At 40.7% G+C, this 13,844-nt stretch overlaps 1 pseudogene; it reads right to left on the bottom strand.

Annotated features, from left to right (window-relative positions):
• Window positions 1-7,410, bottom strand: part of LOC110307730 (glyceraldehyde-3-phosphate dehydrogenase-like) — a 108,814-nt pseudogene extending 101,404 nt beyond the window's left edge.
• Window positions 7,411-13,844: the final 6,434 nt, after the last annotated feature.

Raw genomic sequence — 13,844 nt, 5'->3', positions numbered from 1 at the left:
ATGTTGAACATTTTTTCAGGTGTTTCTCTGCCATTCGGTATTCCTCAGGTGAGAATTCTTTGTTCAGTTCTGAGCCCCATTTTTTAATGGGGTTATTTGACTTTCTGGAGTCCACCTTCTTGAGTTCTTTATATATATTGGATATTAGTCCCTTATCTGATTTAGGATAGGTGAAGATCCTTTCCCAATCTGTTGGTGGTTTTTTTGTCTGATTGATGGTGTCTTTAGCCTTGCAGAAGCTTTGTAGTTTCATGAGGTCCCACTTGTCAATTCTCGATCTTACAGCACAAGCCATTACTGTTCTATTCAGGAATTTTTCCCCTGTGCCCATATCTTCAAGGCTTTTCCCCACTTTCTCCTCTATAAGTTTCAGTGTCTCTGCTTTTATGTGAAGTTCCTTGATCCACTTAGACTTGACCTTAGTACAAGGAGATAGGAATGGATTGATTCGCATTCTTCTACATGTTAACAACCAGTTGTGCCAGCACCATTTGTTGAAAATGCTGTCTTTCTTCCACTGGATGTTTTTAGCTCCCTTGTCGAAGATCAAGTGACCGTAGGTGTGTGGGTTCATTTCTGGGTCTTCAATTCTATTCCATTGGTCTATTTGTCTGTCACTATACCAGTACCATGCAGTTTTTATCACAATTGCTCTGTAGTAGAGCTTTAGGTCCGGCATGGAGATTCCACCAGAGGTTCTTTTATCCTTGAGAAGAGTTTTTGCTATCCTAGGTTTTTTGTTATTCCAGATGAATTTGCAGATTGCACTTTCTAATTCGTTGAAGAATTGAGTTGGAATTTTGATGGGAATTGCATTGAATCTGTAGATTGCTTTTGGCAAGATAGCCATTTTTACAATGTTGATCCTGCCAATCCATGAGCATGGGAGATCTTTCCATCTTCTGAGATCTTCTATAATTTCTTTCTTCAGAGACTTGAAGTTTTTATTATACAGATCTTTCACTTCCTTAGTTAGAGTCACGCCAAGATATTTTATATTATTTGTGACTATTGAGAAGGGTGTTGTTTCCCTAATTTCTTTCTCAGCCTGTTTATTCTTTGTGTAGAGAAAGGCCATTGATTTGTTTGAGTTAATTTTATATCCAGCTACTTCACCGAAGCTGTTTATCAGGCTTAGGAGTTCTCTGGTGGAATTTTTAGGGTCACTTATATATACTATCATATCATCTGCAAAAAGTGATATTTTGACTTCCTCTTTTCCAATTTGTATCCCTTTGATCTCCTTTTGTTGTCGAATTGCTCTGGCTAGGACTTCCAGTACAATGTTGAATAGGTATGGAGAAAGTGGACAGCCTTGTCTAGTCCCTGATTTTAGAGGTATTCCTTCAAGCTTCTCACCATTTACTTTGATGTTGGCTACTGGTTTGCTGTAGATTGCTTTTATCATGTTTAGGTATAGGCCTTGAATTCCTGATCTTTCCAAGACTTTTATCATGAATGGGTGTTGGATCTTGTCAAATGCTTTTTCCGCATCTAACGAGATGACCATGTGGTTTTTGTCTTTGAGTTTGTTTATATACTGGATTACGTTGATGGATTTCCGTATATTGAACCATCCCTGCATCCCTGGGATGAAACCTACTTGGTCAGGATGGATGATTGTTTTGATGTGTTCTTGGATTCGGTTAGCAAGACCTTTATTGAGGATTTTTGCATCAATATTCATAAGGGATATTGGTCTGAAGTTTTCTATCTTTGTTGGGTCTTTTTGTGGTTTAGGTATCAGAGTAATTGTGGCTTCATAGAATGAGTTGGGTAGAGTACCTTCTGTTTCTATTTTGTGGAATAGTTTGTGAAGAACTGGGATTAGATCTTCTTTGAAGGTCTGATAGAACTCTGCACTAAACCCATCTGGTCTTGGGCTTTTTTTAGTTGGGAGACTATTAATGACTGCTTCTATTTCTTTGGGGGATATAGGGCTGTTTAGATCATTAACCTGATCTTGATTCAACTTTGGTACCTGGTATCTGTCTAGGTACTTCTCCATTTCATCCAGGTTCTCCAGTTTTGTTGAGTATAGCCTTTGGTAGAAGGATCTGATGGTGTTTTGGATGTCTTCAGGATCTGTTGTTATGTCTCCTTTTTCATTTCTGATTTTGTTAATTAGGATGCTTTCCCTGTGCCCTCTAGTGAGTCTGGCTAAGGGTTTATCTATCTTGTTGATTTTCTCAAAGAACCAGCTCCTTGATTGGTTGATTCTTTGAATAGTTTTTCTTGTTTCCACTTGGTTGATTTCACCCCTGAGTTTGATTATTTCCTGCCGTCTACTCCTCTTGGGTGAATTTGCTTCCTTTTGTTTTAGTGCTTTTAGGTATGTTGTCAAGCTGCTAATGTGTGCTCTCTCTAGTTTCCTTTTGGAGGCACTCAGAGCTATGAGTTTTCCTCTTAGAGATGCTTTCATTGTGTCCCATAAGTTTGGGTATGTTGTGGCTTCATTTTCATTGAACTCTAAAAAGTCCTTAATTTCTTTCTTTATTCCTTCCTTGACCAAGGTATCATTGAGAAGAGTGTTGTTCAGTTTCCATGTGAAGGTTGGCTTTCTATTATTTATTTTGTTATTGAAGATCAGCCTTAGTCCATGGTGATCTGATAGGATGCATGGGACAATTTCAATATTTTTGTATCTGTTGAGGCCTGTTTTGTGACCAATTATGTGGTCAATTTTGGAGAAGGTACCATGAGGTGCTGAGAAGAAGGTATATCCTTTTGTTTTAGGATAGAATGTTCTGTAGATATCTGCCAGATCCATTTGATTCATAATTTCTGTTAGTTTCACTGTGTCCCTGTTTAGTTTCTGTTTCCATGATCTGTCCATTGGTGAAAGTGGTGTGTTGAAGTCTCCCACTATTATTGTATGAGGTGCAATGTGTGCTTTGAGATTTACTAAAGTTTCTTTAATGAATGTGGCTGCCTTTGTATTTGGAGCATAGATATTCAGGATTGATAGTTCCTCTTGGAGGATTTTACCTTTGATGAGTATGAAGTGTCCCTCCCTGTCTTTTTTGATGACTTTGGGTTGGAAGTCAATCTAATAGATATTAGAATGGCTACTCCAGCTTGTTTCTTCATACCATTTGCTTGGAAAATTGTTTTCCAGCCTTTCATTCTGAGGTAGTGTCTATCTTTTTCTCTGAGATGAGTTTCCTGTAAGCAGCAAAATGTTGGGTCTTGTTTGTGTAGCCAGTTTGTTAGTCTATGTCTTTTTATCGGGGAGTTGCGTCCATTGATATTAAGAGATATTAAGGAAAAGTATTTGTTGTTTCCTGTTATTTTTGTTGTTAAAGTTGGCATTCTGTTCTTGTGGCTGTCTTCTTTTAGGTTTGTTGAGGGATTACCTTCTTGTCGTTTCTAGGGCGTGGTTCCTGTCCTTGTATTGTTTTTTTTCTGTTATTATCCTTTGAAGGGCTGGATTCGTGGAGAGATAATGTGTGAATTTGGTTTTGTCGTGGAATACTTTGGTTTCTCCATCTATGTTAATTGAGAGTTTGGCTGGGTATAGTAGCCTGGGCTGGAATTTGTGTTCTTTTAGTGTCTGTATAACATCCGTCCAGGATCTTCTGGCTTTCATAGTCTCTGGTGAAAAATCTGGTGTAATTCTGATAGGCTTGCCTTTATATGTTACTTGGCCTTTTTCTCTTACTGCTTTTAGTATTCTATCTTTATTTAGAGCATTTGTTGTTCTGATTATAATGTGTCGGGAGGTATTTCTTTTCTGGTCCAGTCTATTTGGAGTTCTGTAGGCTTCTTGTATGTTCATGGGCATCTCTTTCTTTAGATTTGGGAAGTTTTCTGCTATAATTTTGTTGAAGATGTTTGCTGGTCCTTTGAGTTGAAAATCTTCATTCTCATCCACTCCTATTATCTGTAGGTTTGGTCTTCTCATTGTGTCCTGTATTTCTTGGATGTTTTGAGTTAGGATCTTTTTGCATTTTACATTTTCCTTGATTGTTGTGCCGATGTTCTCTATGGAATCTTCTGCACCTGAGATTCTCTCTTCCATCTCTTGTATTCTGTTGCTGATGCTCGTATCTATGGTTCCAGATTTCTTTCCTAGGGTTTCTATCTCCAGTGTTGCCTCATTTTGGGTTTTCTTTATTGTGTCTACTTCCCTTTTTAGGTCTAGTATGGTTTTGTTCATTTCCATCATCTGTTTGGATGTGTTTTCCTGTTTTTCATTAAGGACTTCTACCTGTTTGATTATGTTATCCTGTTTTTCTTTAAGGATTTGTAACTCTTTAGCAGTGTTCTCCTGCAATTCTTTAAGGGATTTTTGTGCTTCCTCTTTACTGTCTTCTACCTGTTTACCAGTGTTCCTTTGTATTTCTTTAAGTGTGTTATTAAAGTCCTTCTTGAAGTCCTCTACCATCATCAGGAGATATGCTTTTATATCCGTGTCTAGCTTTTCCGGTGTGTTGGGGTGCCCTGGACTGGGCGAAGTTGGAGTGCTGGGTTCTGATGATGGTGAGTGGTCTTGGTTTCTGTTAGTAAGATTATTACGTTTACCTTTCGCCATCTGGTAATCTCTGGGGTTAGTTGTTGTCGTTGTCACTGTTTAAAGATTGGAGCAGAAGCTGTGTTCCACTCACCATCAGTCTCAAAATCCTGTGGCGGGGGTCGTGGGTAGGTGGCGGTACTCCGGTGCTGGTCCAGCCGGAAGAGGCCTGTGGTCCTACTCAGGCCGGTTTCTGCTTCCCTAACTAATGCAGTCTCTGGTCCCGTGCACAGTTGGATTGGAGCAGAAGCTGTGTTCCACTCTCCAGAAGTCTTAAGATCCTGTGTGGGGTGTTGTGGGTAGCTGGCGAGTGTCAGCCGACCCTGCGCCCTAGCTACCCCGGTGCTTTTCTGACCAGAAGAGGCTTGTGGCCCTAAGTAGGCCGGATTTCTGCCTCCCCAACCAAAGCAGTCTCAGGTCCCGCGTGATTGGACTGGAGCAGAAGCTGTGTTCCACTCACCAGCAGTCCCAAAATCCTGTGGCGGGGGTCGTGGGTAGCTGGCGGGTGTCAGCCGACCCTGCGCTCTAGCTACTCCGGTGCTGATCTGGCCGGATGAGGCCTGTGGCCCTACTCAGGCCGGTTTCTGCTTCCCTAACTAATGCAGTCTCAGGTCCCGCGCGCAATTGGATTGGAGCAGAAGCTGTGTTCCACTCACCAGAAGTCTTAAGATCCTGTGGCGGGTGTTGTGGGTAGCTGGCTAGTGTCAGCCGACCCTGCGCCCTAGCTACTCCGGTGCTTTTCTCATCAATTTCTTAAATATAAGATTATGTATATCTCTTATAGTTAAATTTTACTGCTAGCTAAATTATTATTTATGTGTGAATTCTATACATATCGAATTAGACATATATAAGTAACGTGGATTAATATAAAAGTATGTTTTATATGTACATGTATTTATGAACATTGTTTTCATTATTGATGGTAACATGATCGATAGAATGAGTCTTTGCATGGTGCAGTTGACTCCATTCACTACAGCAGTGCTCTAGTTGCTTCAGGTGTGGCCGACACCATGCTTAGATCTGGGTGTAAGCGTAATTCACTGTATCGATTAGGTCTCCTCCGGACACGTGGTGAAAGTCAGTTTACACTTCATCCTCTTTATCCCAGTGGGGGTGAGGGTTCAAGATGTTCAAACCAATCAATTGCCACCAATAAGTCTGGTGAGAACCAGAGATGCCCAGAGGCCTGGTTTGAAATGACAGTTCTGAACTCTCTAGTCCTCACCTCTTCTTTGCCTGTAAGCTGGTTCTGAGCTCAACACACCCTAACTCGAAGTCAACAGACTGAGATTTAGGGGAAAGATTTACTGTCAGTGGTGTGACCTTGGGAAAACTCCTGGTTTTGCCTGTATTGCTGCTGTAGTTCAGAGATAAAATTTCCCAGAGGGTCCATGTGTTAAAGGCTTGGTATCTAAATCATGGTGCTGTTGGGAGTTGGTGGAACTTCAAGGAGTGGAGCCTAGTTAGTGGAAATTGGGTCACTGGGGGCATGCACTTGAAGGAGATGATGGACACAACCCTTTCTTCTCCCTCTCTTCATCTCTCGGATGCTGACACGTGGGTTTCATCTATGCCCCATTGTCACATGCTGCTTTATCTGGGCCCCAAAATGACAGACCAAATGATTATTGAGATGTCCAAAACTGTGATCCAAGACAACCCTTTTCTCTTTATTAATTGATTTCTCCCAGATATATGTTACAGTAACCTAAAGCTAACATAAATACTTTGTCTAAGTATTGGGAGATAAAGCTCCAAGATATCTTCTGGCTTTTAAGAGATAAGGGAGGGCTCTGATGTCTGAAAGCCTGGAGCAGAGTTGGGAGATTTTTGTTGTGTCTATGATAGTCAGAGGGTTTAGTAACTAGAGATGCCTATATCTATTTCCCACCTGTCCTGCTAGTTTTCTAGCCGAGAGGGCTGTTTGAGAATGGCAACTCAAAGGATATTCAAGCCCTGCTGTGTCAATGGCTGACCAATGAGTACTGACCTCCACAGAAAAGGTCCCTGATGGAAGATGAGCCAGAGACTTACATGAGGCATCTATCTTTCCATTTTTGGATTTAAGATGGCCACTATAGGTGTAGCATCGGCTCTGCCCTAACCTACTTGCATATGAGGAATGTGCTAAACATCTTAGAAAAAAAAATTTGGTGAGGTTAGTCTTTTTAAATCAGCTTAGGCCTGCAGTAGAGGGTGTGGTGGGGGTAAGAGTTTAGATCAGGTTTCTAGAGGTAGATGTGGAGGATAAGAGACAGCTGCAAGTGACTTATTAAGGAAAGGCCCATGGGGAAAACCTGCATAGTAGTGGAGGGAGAAAGTAGGCAAGGTGAAAAAGCCAAGCCAAGGTGTAGTTATAGCTGCGTGCTTCATCTTGTAAGGAGCTGGAGGGCAGATTTGATTGACATCGTTGAACTGGTTTAATCTGTGAGGGTGTTGTGCTTTTATATTCATGCAGGTTCAGTCACTGGTTAGGGTCTGACCAGTGGGCAGGGTGGTGGAAAATCAACTAAGGGATCTCTCTCTCTAATATACATATATTATATATAAAATATAGCTATAATACATTATATAGATATATAATATAAACATATGTAATATCTACCTATATTATATAGATATGTTATTTAATGTATATTAAGCTAGAGGTGTCTCTAGCTTCATCTTCTGAAGAAGGAGGTAGACTCATGTGTTAGGAGCAGTGTTCCTGAGAAGCTGGGGGCAGGAGCTCACAGCTAGTTCAGGGGACCCAAGTCCATGATGATAATGCACAGTGGGATGGAGAATATGCAGAGCAGAGGAGGAGTCTCAGAGGCCTGGCCTGGGAGGGGCCAAGTCTTACAGCTCTCACCTTTCACCCGTGATTGAGTGCTCTGTGTTCTGACCCACATGATTGCTTTTCCTTTTGGGAGAGACAGAAGTCTATGGACAGGAAGGAAATGAGGAAAGCAGAGAGAAGACTCATGTGATGTCTGTCTCTCTGATAGTCCCTGTACCTTCCTCAGAGAGTGGTTGTTGGAACTAAAAACCCTGAGTGTGTAGACTCATAAAATCTCAGCTAGGGTAAGCTGTTGTTAGTAAATGATCTACCCAAGTTACATAACCCTGGCCGTGTGAAGGTCAGATATCATGACTAAAAGTTTAGGGATGTTTTCATAGGATTGTGTGATCTCCTTGTAGTTAGCACAGCTCTTTGTAATCCAGGATAAGGAAAATAAACTTTCCAATGATTGTTTTATGATGTAATTCTATAGCCACTCCACCCCCTCTAAGACTAAGTAATTTCTGAAAAGCTTTAGATTTCATTGCTAATGGTGCAATAACTTTTCCAGAATATAAGCAAATTTTTTTTTATTAATCTTGGTGGAGTGGTTGGAGATTGTTCCATGTAAGAAGTGATGCTGTTCCAGGGACAGATGATCAAGGCAGGAGATCTCTGGTTTATGGTTGGAGGCAAGGGTAGTGTTGTTAGTGACACTAGAATATTTGACCTAGGGACCACATTTTCTGAGTCAAACATTATCTCATATGGCCTGGTAGAGTGACCACTATTTGAAATTAGAACTAACATGGGATATATGTTATATACAATCCCCTTAAATTTATATTCACCAAACTTTTCATAAATATAAAACCCAGTATAAGAAATATATTTAGGAAACAGGATACTTCAGTTCTTAAGTGTAGAGCGTAGCCTGGATTACCTGCATCTATTTGCTGGCTGGATAGTCTAGGATATGCTGCATAAGTGTTTTGTGTTTCAGTTCTTCCAACTATAAAACTGGTTTAAAAGTAGTTCTGTTGTGGAAAATATTTTAAAAAGTTAGCACCACCTCATGTTAAACCCAGATACTCTTTGCCATGGTGGGCTGGCTGGCCATGCACTGGCAGGCAATGGCTGGCCTGTTCTTATCTCGTGGAGACTCTGACTCAGAGCTCTGAACTCTCTCCACCCAGCTCATTAAGTTCCTACTGGCGGGTCGTTACCACACCAGCCCCATGTTTCAAAACTCCCACAGCCTTTTGTGGTGCACATCTGGCAAAACCACACTCTGCCACAGTACCTTTCTCTCTGGAACCCAATTGAGCCGCCACATGAAGGAAAACACCACACAAACTTAGTTCAGAAACAATGGTAACTCAATCTCTGGGCGCAACAACTAAAACCTAATCTTGTAAGCCATATTAAATCTAAATCCAACAGTGGCAAATCCTGGTGAATTTGCCATTGAATCCAGGAGACCCTAGTAGCTACATCTTGTCCTCTCCCTATCCCTGTCCCAAAGCCCCTATTCCTCTCCTGCCTACTCTCTCTTCCCATATCCAACCGGGAAGTCCCATTTACTCATCCAGTGATTGTCTCCTTTATTTATTGCAGGATGGTTCGCTGTAAGTCACCTGAGTACGTGATTCATTCCTCACTCCAAACAATCCCTCCTGGGAAAGTGAAATTAACGCCAAAATACAAGCAGCACCAGGGCCATCCACAACATAGTTCTATCTTATGGAATGATCATGGAGACTGAGTAACTTAATGTATATGAAAGCACCTTCCAGTCCTTGGTCAATATTAACCATTATGAGTGTTAGCTAGTGATATATTTATACATCTACTTGCACAATGGAAGAAGACATTATCATAGGTAGTCACAAATATATTCTATTTTATTTTATAATTCTTTAAAACATACTTAGCCAACTTTTAATGTTTTTAAATTTTATTTATTTTTATTTTATGTGTGTGTGTTTTGCCTTTAAGTATATGCTCCCAGTGACCTGATTTTCTCTAACTAGTTCCACCAACTCCCAACAGCACCATGATTTGGATACCAAGCCTTTAACACATGGGCCCTTTGGGAAATTTTATATCCAAACTACAGCAGCAATGTACCCAAAACCAATATATATATATATTTCTGTATTATATATGTACCTGGTGCTTTCAAAGAACAGAAGAAGGCATTAGGCTACTTTAAATTGGAGTTCCAGATGTGAGCTAGTATGTGTGTGCTAGGAATTGAACCTGGGTCTTCTAGGAGAGCAACCACTAAGCAATCTCTCCAGTTGTTTGTTTTTTTTTTTGAACTATACTGTCAAAACAGCATTTCACTGAATACAGTGGCTCTTGTTTGTAATCCCAGCACTCAGGAGGCTGGGGCAGGAGGATTGATTTGAGCCTGGGGTATATAGTGATTTCAAGGCCAACATGGCATATATATAGGAGAACCTTGTTTCAACAAAAACCAAACCTAAACATCAACATTCTCTGACATCATCCGAGCAGCAATGCTATGGCAAGGAGACTTTTTATTTAAATGTTTGTATTTCACCTGCTTTCTTCCCTCAGCCAATTAACTAAGACTTTTAGAATCAAAGGAAAGAAGAGACTAATGCTCAAGGACTTGGCTTGGACCATTACATATTTGGAAGCTGCAAAAATGATGGCACTTGATTCCTAGAACTTTGGGTTGGGGGATCTCTGAAGCCCTGGAGAGGAGAGGAAGAGAGCAGGACTCTGAGATTCCTGCTCTGCCCATTGAACTCATGCTCTCAGGATAAATAATGCACACATCACTCTACAGCCCTTTTGACTCCTGCCCTTTCCTGAGGAAGTGTGCCCTTGGCTGGGTCTCAGTGACTGGAGATAGCAGAGAGAACTGGAGATAGCAGAGAGATGGGGAACTCATTCCGACTCTCTTGGCTCCAGGTAAACTGTCAGAGTGTGAATAAAACACTCTCATGTTTGTCAGAACCGCATGATTTGTTTCCAGATGAGGAAGACGTTATTCTTTTATCACGAAATGTCTCTTGTCTCTCCCGTAATAATTGTAAGTGTCTCCAGAGATGGGATGAGCCTACAAACCTAATTCACAATCAATACAGAGCCACGATAAAATTATGTGTGTCTTTAAAAATGGCTTCCCCTCAGATAATTGCTCTAATGCAACTGCCGTTGACTTGAGATACTAAATGAGTGGAAGGGAACCCACATCACACGCAATCAGAAGTGTTAGACTGATTAGAGATGAATTTCGAACAAGGAGGCTTGTCAGTCAAATCATAATTAGCACAGTGCTTGGCATGATCTGGTATCGCTCTTATTTTATGTTCTGCGTGCAGAATTTCCCAGAAGGTTATGACTGCACGTGGTAAGAATGGAAAGTGGAGACACGAAGATGAGGTCATGTCCAAGTGGGTAATAGGCAGTCGCCACCATCAGTTCAGCAGTAGCTGCTTCCTATGCAAATGATAGCCTAAAGGCTGACAGAAGAGCCATTAAAGTCTCTGTAAAATCCTGACTCAACGCCATCTGTCTCAAGTAGAGCTGTATAAACGGGTAACAGTGTAGCATCTGGGGTAAAGTTTTCTTCAGTGCATTCTGATTTGAGCTGCTCAAACAGGTTCAGTCTAATTAAAAATTGGTTTACAGTTGCTAATTTCTTGAATCTCTCTTCCTTTTATACCCAATTACATTTTCTTTTGCTAATCTGTTTATTTTTCAGTGGAAAGGTCATGTAATTTGAGATGATGTTAGTTTGAACTGAGGTAGGGATTAGCAGTTTTTCTTCTTTTTGAACCTAAGGTCATTCATTCATTTATATATTTTGACTTCTTATTCAGCAAGTATTTATTTAGTGTCTGCTCATCCTCAAGGATTGCAATAGGACTGAATAAGTTTAGTGAACAGAACTCAATGAGACCCGGTCCCCATATTAATAAGCTAAGTGGGAATACTGGACAGTAATGAGCAAATATAAGTATTTTTGGTTTTCATAAAACAGTGGAAGAAACAAACCCTTTATTTAGAGAGTTTTGGGGGTGTTGGGGTCATGAGTAGGATAATGGAAGTCCCATTGAAAATGAGCTGGTTAGAAAAGCAATAGGTTGGGATAGTCAGTCACTAAATGTCAAGTAGTTGAGTGCCAATTCCCCAAGAGCAGAGTTATTTTGTGGCTCAATTCACTGAAGGACTAATTCACTAGACCTAATTTATGTCATCTGTACTATTTAGTTTTGGTTTTCATTTTGATTTCTTAATAGTATTTTGAGGGCTTTTGACAGCTTGTTTTCTAGTCAGGCTTAATAGCCTGGGGGACAGGAAACAGGAGAAAGAGAGAGAGAGAGAGAGAGAGAGAGAGAGAGAGAGAGAGAGAGAGAGAGAGAGAGAGAGAGAGAGAGGAGAACTGTAATAAAAATATATTCAGGTATATATATTCAGATGGGGAGAATTGTTAGAAATATATTTTTTATTGTTATTATCATTCATAAGCAAAATGTATTCATATGAACTCTTTACATTTAGGGATATAATGCGAGAAGACACCATTTATAAAGAATATATTCATAAAACAATATATTCATAAGGGGAATATATTCATGAAAACACGTTTAGTTTTTCTCTGCCCTGCTCCCCACTGTTATTCCTGGAGGATGAGGGATAGAATTAGAGGCAGAGGAAGAAAAAAATTGAGGCATGAACAGAGAAAAAACCTGAGAGGCTTAAGTTTCTCTTCTAAAAATGTTATTGTTATTTATATAATTTTAAATAATTGTTTTGTTGTTTGAGAATTTAATGCATGCATATAGTGCATTTTGATCAAACCCATCCCCCATTCCCCCCTCTCATTCCTCCTCTCACTATTACATCTCAATTTCATGTGTTCCTTTTATGAACTCACTGAGTCTACTCAGTGCTGTGTATTAAGTGTATGAGCTATCTGCTGGATCATGAGTAGTCTCTCAGGGGCTGTATCCCTAAAGGAAAGGGACACCTTCTCTTCCCAGAAGAGTTTAACTGCCTTTAGAACTCAGCTAGGGATTGAACTGTGTGCCCTCCTTCCTAACTGGTGCTCCATGCTGGTGTTCTGTATGGCTCCATCTTACACAGGTCTTGTGCATTCAGTCATGGCTGCTTTCAGCCTTTGTATGTGACTTCTCTACCATGTCCAGAAAGCATCTCTTCATTGTAATCATCTCCTACCTCTGGCACTTATAATCTTATAATCTTTCTTATGATCTTGATACTTCAACCATGGGAGGGAATGACTTGATGATGTAGATATCCCATAAACATGAGCAGCCTGCAGGCTGTTATTATATTCACACTGACTGGTTGTGGATCTTAGTGTTAGCTGCTGTCTATTACAAAAAGAAGCTTCTCTGGTAAGGGCTGAGAGATGCACTGATCTGTGTGTATAAAGATGTACATAGTGGTGGTACCGTATTATATTCATTTAGCAGGGTAATATTAGTAGGTCCTCCTTTAGGGCACATGGCCTACTCAGTCATGGGTTCTTGGCCCTGTTAATGGTGTCAGGTATGACCTCTATTTGGTGGAAAGGCCTAAAATCCAATAATAAATTGTGGGTTACTGTCTCATTTATTCTTCTATTGCTATGAAAAAACACTGTGACCATGACTACTTATAAAAGAAAACATTTAATCTGGGGGCTCATGGTTTCAGAGGGTTAGTGTTTATGACCACCACGGCAGGGAGCAGGGCAGTAGGAAAGCATGGAACTAGAGCAGTAGCTGAGAGCTTACATCTGATCCACAAACTTGAGGCACATATAATATATATGATAGATGGATCAATAGATAGAATGAGTGAGCAAGTGAGTGGGAATGGCATGGGCTTTTGGAACCTCCAGACCTACCCCCAGTGGCACATCTTTTCCAATAAGGCTACATTTCCTAACCTTCCCCAAACAGTCCCACCAGCTGGGGACTAAGTAGTTAAATAGATGAGCCTAGGGGGGCATTTTATTTTTATTTATTTATTTATTTATTTATTTATTTATTTATTTATTTATTTTTTTGTTTTTTCGAGACAGGGTTTCTCTATATAGCCCTGGCTGTCCTGGAACTCACTTTGTAGACCAGGCAGGCCTCGAACTCAGAAATCCTCCTGCCTCTGCCTCCTGAGTGCTGGGATTAAAGGCTTGCGCCACCACGCCTGGCTAGGGGGGCATTTTAATCATCCAGCTGCTGCAGTTCTCACAACATTTTGCCACCTTTGCACCACTGGCTGTATCTTTTCAGGCTGGCCATTGTTGTAGCTTGAAAACTTCACCATTGGATAAGAGTGTTGATTGCTTTCCTGCCCTGGTAGAGGGAATGGCTCCCTTCAGTACTAAGAAAGCTAGCTACAAGGGATGAAACTTTCAGGTTAGTATCAGCTTCGTTTAAACTTTTTTTTTTTTTATTACGTATTTTCCTCAATTACATTTCCAATGCTCTCCCAAAAGTCCCCCATACCCTGCCCCCCCCCCCCCCCCACTCCCCTACCCACCCATTCCCACTTTTTGGCCCTGGCGTTCCCCTG

This window comes from Mus caroli, unplaced genomic scaffold, assembly GCF_978045245.1.
Source record: "Mus caroli unplaced genomic scaffold, Mus_caroli_1 scaffold_15, whole genome shotgun sequence".
In the NCBI taxonomy this organism is placed as follows: Eukaryota; Metazoa; Chordata; class Mammalia; order Rodentia; family Muridae; genus Mus; species Mus caroli.
Note: the sequence above shows the minus strand (reverse complement) of the source record. Positions and strands in the feature narration are given on the sequence as shown.